Below are 8,233 nucleotides of genomic sequence, written 5' to 3'. Positions count from 1 at the left end.
TGAACGAAGTCAGTGTATCTCTTTTTTTTTTTTTTTTATATTTTTTTTTTTTTGGACTGAGCTTGCTAATTAAAGTTTTTCTCAGTTAACTCATTCTTTTTCCTTTTCCCCTTTTTGGCTTCTTTTTTAACCTACAAAGGAAACTTTTACTTTTTACTTATACACCTTTTGACTTTTACTTTTTACTTATACACCTTTTGTTAACAATGAACACATACACATTGGTGTTATACAGTACATTAGTCTTATTATTTAATGTATGCCACATATACCCTTCTACTAACATAACCTTATTACAGAGCTTTGGAACAACAAGCCAGGACAAGCACACCCACTTTGATGAGTTTATTTAATACAACCTCTAGTTCAATAGCTTCCCACCATCCCCAGTCCTCTGGCTAAAAGTTTGAGGTAGCCAGAAGGATGCCATGCACAATATGGGGAGTGGGTTAACTTTTCATGTCCTCGCTTCCAAAGACTGTTAGTATGCAAATTTTAACAACAATTTTCAATTAAAAGATTTGGCCAATGTAGTTTCTTTCTCTTACTTAAGAAAATATATTAGACTTTAATAGATCACATTTTCCCAATTTATCCAAGCACTTTGTATTCCAAGTTGAACAAAACAAGTATCTGTATTCCAATCCAGACTATCCCATAAACAAAATAATTTTGGCCACTAGACAGACACCACAAGACAGAACATAAAACACAAAACATAATTTTTACTGTGCCATTAAATCACGATACGTTGAATGCTGTTCAGCTGGCATTAGTTTTCTTTGATTATCTGAAAGACCAAAACAGAGGTCTACCCCTTCTGGGCAGTCAATTATTGCTTAAAATATACAAATACCCTTGCTGCTTTCAGGCAAAACAAGGAATTACCCCATATTGTCTTATATGTGTTTCATAGACAGCCCAGATTTCAGTGGCCTCTACCTTATCAGTTAGATAATTTGCATTAATACAGATGCTTTCTGGTTTGCTTTTTACTTTTAACTCCTGCTTTTAAACACTGAAAGAAAATATCACCACTTATAGTGCCTTAGAGCCTAATAAATTTTCATTTACATAGCATTGTATACATTCTTTAGCTAATTCAACAAAATTGTTTATAGCCAAATGATTGCAATCTAATAATTTCTTTGCCTGAATTTATTTACAAACATTTAAAAAAAACACCAAGAACTTTTCTCTTTAGCATTTTTACAAAGTTCAACTACTATTCCCTCCAGCAACTACAGAGTTAACTTTTCACTCTCCTTCAAATCACTTGCTCTTTCCTTGTATCACTTGCTTTGTCTTTCAACAGCCACTTACCAATTCAAATCACCATTCCAAATATCCTTCTGAGTATTTGAAATCCCCATGCTTATACTCACTTACTTCTTCCTTCCACGAGACCCTCAAAAGTTTCCAACCTGTTCTCCAAGCTCTCTGTCTGTTGCCTGCCTGCCTGGGCCCGATCCTTTGTTTGTTTTTTTTTGCGCGCTGAACCGTTTCTTTCATGGGCTTCTGCCCCCACCCTTCTGGTCTTTTCCCAAAAACATTTTATTCACAAGACTACCCGAGTCCTCCCGTGTGAGGCTCGCCACCTGGGCAAAACGCATGGCCCACTGGCGTTTAACTATTTAATTGCCTCTTGTAGCAAACACACTGCTGTTACAGCGAATGCTGAGCACAAATGGTTAAATTTTAACAAGTCCCTGAAGGACTGGTACTTGTTTAGCCAGGGCTTCCTTTTCTAACTGGAAGTCCTGTCTCAAGGCCTGCAACTTGCCCTGGGCGCAGGTTTGAGTTGCTGCCTGGTTCATGATCTATGCTCTTAATTGCTCAATTCTAATGACCAAATACACATTTTTTTTTCTCCAACTACTCTATTGCCCAGTCCTGCTACGACTGGGGGTAGATCCTTTCACCTGCCACCCTTCCTGGTCAACCAGGGTGGAGAGAGGAATGCTAAACCCTTCTCCAGTTCTCAGACTTACTGCAGCTGAGAATGGGCACACCTTTAATTATGCAATCCTCAACATATAACACCAACAATACCAAACAGAACAAACATAAAACAACAAGGGTAAAACAAATAGATGGTGTAAATTCTGTAGGGCTCCCCCATTCTCTATTGCTCACCAAACTGTGACAAATTTCTGTTACCAATTTATGCCTCATGTCAGGTGATCAGGCTGACACTGCAGGACGTTGCAGGAGGATAGAGAAAATACACCATATAACCAAATTTTAAAGCTTCATTACAAATAATAAAACAACAATGGAGAGCGTTGGGAACGCTTCCACATCACTCATAAAAAATATGAATGCCCCATACTTACACATATCCAGACTGGCCACGTCTGTATATAACATTCAGAAAAGGGGAATAGGTGGACGGGAGATTATCCTGTATACAGCTTGTTCAGAATTTCCAACATGCTTCCGCTCTTGGGAAGGCTGTTCTTTTACACCCTGGAATCTCCTGCAGTGTCTCTTTCAGAGATTCTAGTCCAGGTCAGCTACCTCTGGCTTCTCCAGTGTCACCAAGCCACACCAGCACCGGCATCCGTCACAAAGTCAGACTGTTGGATCTCACCAAACAGTTAAGCTTTGCAAATGTAATCTCAGTTCTGTAACTTGTACTGCCTTTGGTTTGCTTGACCTTGAGCATAAAACAACTTTCGCTTTTTATCTCTGGGCGAAGCTGAGTTTTAAATTAACCCGTTTCTAGACAAATTGCTCACACTGTGTCAGAGGCTTTTCTTTGGTGATTAAAAGCTCCTCTGAGATATATGATCTTATCTAGATTAAAGGTACCTTTTAATGGGCATTGTTTAGATGGATCTTCACGCGTATAAAGATTCCAATTCTCTAAATACCTGCAGGTTTTAGAACCATAATGTACGTACATATAATATGCTGGGGTACCCTTAGGGGGTGAGGTGGAATGTTTAGACTGTCCCTTACCCACACGGAAAAGAAGGGGGGGAGAGAATATGGGTTCACGCTCCTAGACCGGTTACAGTTTTGGCTTCCAGCATACCAATAGAACAAGAAACAAAAGTACCCCTACCAAAAAGAAAAGCCAGCCCTGGGGCTGCTCTAAGTCCCAGTAATTGTTCAGCACGGCCCACGGACTCGTGGAGTTAATGGAATTATTCATTAGCCGTGTCTGAACCTAGGTACCTTAACCAGAAAGCTTTTACCCACACACACCTTCCTATTTGTGGGTTCCTTTACCATTAGGGGCCCAATGTCCCAACCCTCACTCTTCGGGGGCGTTAATCCTCAAACCCAGGAGGTAACGCACTTACCACGCCCGGAGTGGCCGCGTCCGGCAGGTGGACTCCCCTCTTCTGGTACTGTCTTGCTTCCGTGTCGGCTGGAGTTCTCTGTGGAGGGGGCGTAGCCGTCCCGGCCGATTGCGGCGACCCGGAGCTTGAGCAAACCAATAGCTCAAGGTGGCCACTCTCCTGAGCCGTCCTCGGCCGCCGGTCAGCGCCCCAAACAGGAGAGAAGTCCCGGCGGAGTCGCCATTTGTTAGCCAAAAGGGCTCGTTTCCCCCTGGAGCTTACCTAATTACACCAAGGAGGCACGGAGACAGGAAGACAAGTACCACACCCTTTATTGATCGGTCAGCTGAGCGGGTGTTCCTCTCGGCTAGTGCCAGAGAAAGAGACACACCTTTCATGGCCAAGCGGCCTACCTTTATAGCCGGTAACAAACAACTTAGCCTACGTTTGTCTACGTCATTTGGTTGACCTATAGACCCTGTACATGTCTCTATTAGGGGATAATTGGATATGCAGGATACATATATCATTTTGTGGGGGCTACAAGATACATCTGTTGAGGATACATTTGTCATTCTGAAGGGGACACAAGATACATCCGTTGACCCTTTGTACTAGATACTTTGGATGCATACATGTGAACACAGCTGCACACACTTGGGGAGCCAACATATACTTGGGGAGCCAAACAAAACTGATAAGCGAAATAGCTGACTTAGGTAGATACACGGCCTTCAGTCTAATAAGTTCTGTAAGCTTTCCAACACAGTTTGGACAAGCATAGCATAACTTTGGTTCACTCAGGCCTAATACAAAAAGGCTTCATTAGCACTATGATTTTCCAACACTGCCAAGCAGAGCAGCAGTGTATCTTGCTCCGGCCAGGCGGCGCGACTGCCAGACATGCTGTTCTGAGCGACATGCTAAGGGGCCGGAGGGTTGGACAAGAGGCGGGGATTCTGGGGGCAGTCAGGGGACAGGAGCAGGGCACAGTTGGATGGGGGGAGGTTCTGGGGGTGGTCAGGGATAGGGGACAGGAGGGGGTTGGATAAGCGTGGGAGTCCTGTGGGGGGACCTGTCGGGGGTGGGCGTGTGAATAGGGGCATGGGGACAGGGAACAGAGGGGGTTGGATAGGCATGGGGACCCGGGGAGCCTGTCAAGGGGCAGGGGTGTGGATAGGGATCAGAGCAGTCGGGACTGGGAGCAGGGGGGCTGGATAGGGGGTGGCGTCCCAGGGGGCGGTTAGGGGACAAGGAGCAGGAGGGGTTTGGATGGGTCGGAGGTTCTGAGGGGGGCAGTCAGGAGGCAGGAAGTGGGAGGGGGCAGATAGGGGGCGGGGGCCAGGCTGTTTGGGGAGGCACAGCCTTCCCTGCCCGGCCCTCCATACAGTTTTGGAACCCCAATGTGGCCCTCGGGCCAAAAAGTTTGCCCACCCCTGCTCCAGAGCCAGCTCCAGTGTGTTTGGAAATGTCCCAGGTATACGGCTCCCAGCCCTTCCCTTGTAGGAGGCTGTTCCCCAGGCTGGGGGGCCAGATGCTGCGAGGGGCTGAAATCAATGGGAACCCAGGCACTCCACAGCCCATGGCTTGGACCTTCTGAATCGGAGCCAGGGAAGTTTCCCAGGTGAAGCCCGGACTCCTGGGTTCTATTCCTTCTTAGGCTTGGGGGGATGGAGGAGTGTGGCCTGGGGCTGGAGGAGGGAGCTGCTTGTTCTGACTAACTGCAGGTGTCAGTCCCTGACCCTACTGCTCTGAATGGATGCGACTCCCCTGCTGTCCCAGCACCATGGACGGTGTGGGGGAGCTTTGGGAGCAGCCTGTCCTGTGAGCTGCTGCCATGTGTGCAGATCCCAGTGCCCACCTGGAGGGCAGACAGTCCCATTGGCAAAAGGCTGTGTTGCCCCAGACTCACAGCTGCTCCCTGCTCAGTTCCAGGATGGATATGCTAAAGTGGATGCTGAGGAGGAAGGCTCTGCAGGTGGCCCTGGAGCCAAAGGGAGGCAGCTGCCAGCGGTTCCAGTAGGAGAGCGGCCTCCTTTGTCCCCCATGATGGGGAAGCAGCTCCTGGCCAGTCCAGGAGGTGGACATGCCCGGCCTTCCTGAGCAGCAGGATACCAGCTCCTGGAGCAGTGAATGAAGTGGGTGGGGGGAGGCGTTCACACAGAGATGGAGGTGGCCAAAGTTCTGGCTAGGCAGACAGGACCCAGCCCATGACAGGAGCCAGGCAACACATCCCTGGGTTTGCTTCTGTTTCAAGGCCAGCCCCCGGGAGCCCAGCCCCAGTGGGCCAGCAGGAGGCATCACTCTGCCCACTCCCTGGACACCTCCCCGCCTCCCCAGGTCAGGAGAGTGGTTGATCCCAAGGGGACAGCTGCAGCTCCCTACCTGCAGGCCACTGCAGGTGAGCAGAACCCTGGGCATGGGGAGAAGTAAGAGACTGTTCATACCCTGTGCCTTGTTGCTCTGTCAGAGTTGTTGGGGGATCCCAGCCAAGGGGGCTGGTCTGAGCCATGCGACCCTACTGATGCCAGCAGGATTTGCACAGCTGCCCCCTGCAGCAGGGCATGGTGGGGGGCTGCTGGCAAGTGGGTGGTGGCATCTCCCAGGGAGGACATGAGAGTGCAGAGCCCTCTGTGGAAGAGGTCTGGGGCAGAGGTGTCTGAGGGAGAAGCAGTGTGAGACCCTCTCTGCCACAGGGCCCATACATGGGAGAAGGAACATTAACCCATCTCTCTCTGCCGTACCCTGTCCTTTCCTTCCTTCCCCAGCAGCAGGAGTCTCTCCTGATGCAGTGATCCCCAGAGACCAGTCAGAGAAGTTGTCCCCAGAGGACGACAACGATCTGACTATGGTGGAAGCTGGCTGGAGGGTCGTCATGGACCATCTCCAAGGTGGAGACAAGATACAAACATTACACAGCGGAGCGGGAACCGAGTACTTCCTGCCCCTCATCCCATCCCAGCTCCCTACGGGGAGGCTTGTCCCAGATGATCCACAGCCCCAATGGGAATGGTTATCCCCTAGGATCCGGGACCCCTAGAAGGATGTGTTTGTCCCTGCAATCGGGGTCCCATCCCTGCATAGGCCTTGTCCTGTTTCCTGACTGCCTGTGCTGGAGGAGGAGCTGGTTATGGGAGCTGGGGGAGGGGTTTCCAGCCTTCCCCTGGAGCGTGTGAGCCCAGGAGCCAGTTTGCATGGCTGTCCCCATCCCACCCTGCTAGTTTCAGGACATGGCGGAGCAGATCCAGTTCCTTTGTGCCAACCCCTGCATGTGCTGCCCAGCTCCAAAGCTGCCCTGGCAGAGGGGATTGCAGTGAGTAAAACACAGCTCCGGGCACCTGGTGGGAAGGCAGGAGACATGGAATGAGAAGGGGCCTTCCATGGGCCAAGGGGCAGATCGGTGGGGCTAGAAGGGGCAGAAGAGGGCAGGGCCTGCCTGGCTGAGGACTGGGCATCAACGAAGGGGAAATTTGGGGCATAATCACTAGGGGCAGGTGAGGACTCATGGGGCTGGTGGACAGCTGAAGGAGAGGGTGAGGAGATGTGGGGTGGCTGGGAGGGGGTAAGTTTGACAGGAGGGAGGGATATGGGAGGACAGGGCCCAGCTGTGCTGGGGAGATCCCGCTGGCTGTGTCAGGGTGCTGGCAGCCTCCTCTCTGGGAGTGCCTGGGGGTTAGTGGGGCCCGAATCTCACACAATGTTTGGGGTCCCACAGGAGCTGATTGAGTTGCTGCCCTTGGACTCTGCGCCCAGCTCCGTCCTCTCCAACTCCGTGGTCGCCATGTGCAACCTCAGGTACCAAGACCTCCCACCCGGCTCCCCACACCCCGGTTCAGCTCACACCCAGAGCCAGGAGTCATTGTGCCTCCCAGGTCACCTCCCAGCTGTGGCGGTTCCCTCCTTTGGAGGCGGGGGTATGTGGAGGGGATGGTCACTCCCTCTTTGCCGGGCTGGAAATTTCACTGACCCCAGCCAGGTCACACCCCTGCTTGGTCCAACAGTTTCCATTCTTGCCAACCCGTGCCTAGTTCCTCACAGTTTCATGCCCATGTTAGTGCCAGGCCCGGCTCTGCCCTGGAAAGTCGAATACTGGTTCCTCTCTCCTACCAGCGAACTGCAGCCAGCTCAGGATCCAGAGCTGGAGTCTCACTCCTGCAGGCCACCATGCCCAGTGTGTCACCGTGGCCACGGACAAGGACCATCACATACAGGTAGATCCCTGCCCTACTCCTCCGTGCCAGGAGCAGGAGTGGCCTCTGGTCCATGCTCCCTCAGTTCGCTGGAACTGCTGAAATGAATGTGTGTGTGTGGGGGGAGAGATGGGAAGAGGCTGGAGGGTAACAGAGGACTGGGGGGTCCCTTCCTCCATGGGAGATTCCTTTACCCTCCTTCAGGAATCCCTTCCTTCCTTCCATGTTCTGTGCTTTGGAGCCTGGAGTCTGTCTGCAAACCCAGCTCCCATCCATGGCAGCTTGGCTATGCCATGCCGTGCTGTGTGCCAGGCCTGGGGCAGAGAAGCACTAAGAACCAGGACTGAGGAGCCAGCTGTCATCCTGCCATGAACTCTTGAGAACTGCGCAGTGAGGGATCAGGATGGGGGAAGCCAGGCCGAGTGTGGGGTCCCCCCAGGGCTCCCCTTGTACCCATCCTGTGGCAAGTGTACCCTGGGTTCCATGACGCTGACCCATGTCTCTCTCTCCCCTTTGCAGGCACTGCACAAGACCTTGGCGGAGAACCTGGATATAATGCTGAGGAGCCTGCTGGCAGCGTCCCCCAACACTGACTAGCTCCAGCACATCTTAGAGATGAGCATGATGGGGATGGGCCAGGGAATTCTGCTTGAACCCCGTGGGAGTCTGCAAAGGAGAGACTGAAAGATCCATGTTTCCAGGGTATCCCCCTAGCTGGGATCCCATGGGGCCAGCTTGGCCAGTATACTCAGA

This window comes from Mauremys reevesii, linkage group 21, assembly GCF_016161935.1.
Source record: "Mauremys reevesii isolate NIE-2019 linkage group 21, ASM1616193v1, whole genome shotgun sequence".
Lineage (NCBI taxonomy): Eukaryota > Metazoa > Chordata > Testudines > Geoemydidae > Mauremys > Mauremys reevesii.
This window is presented reverse-complemented; position numbering follows the sequence as displayed.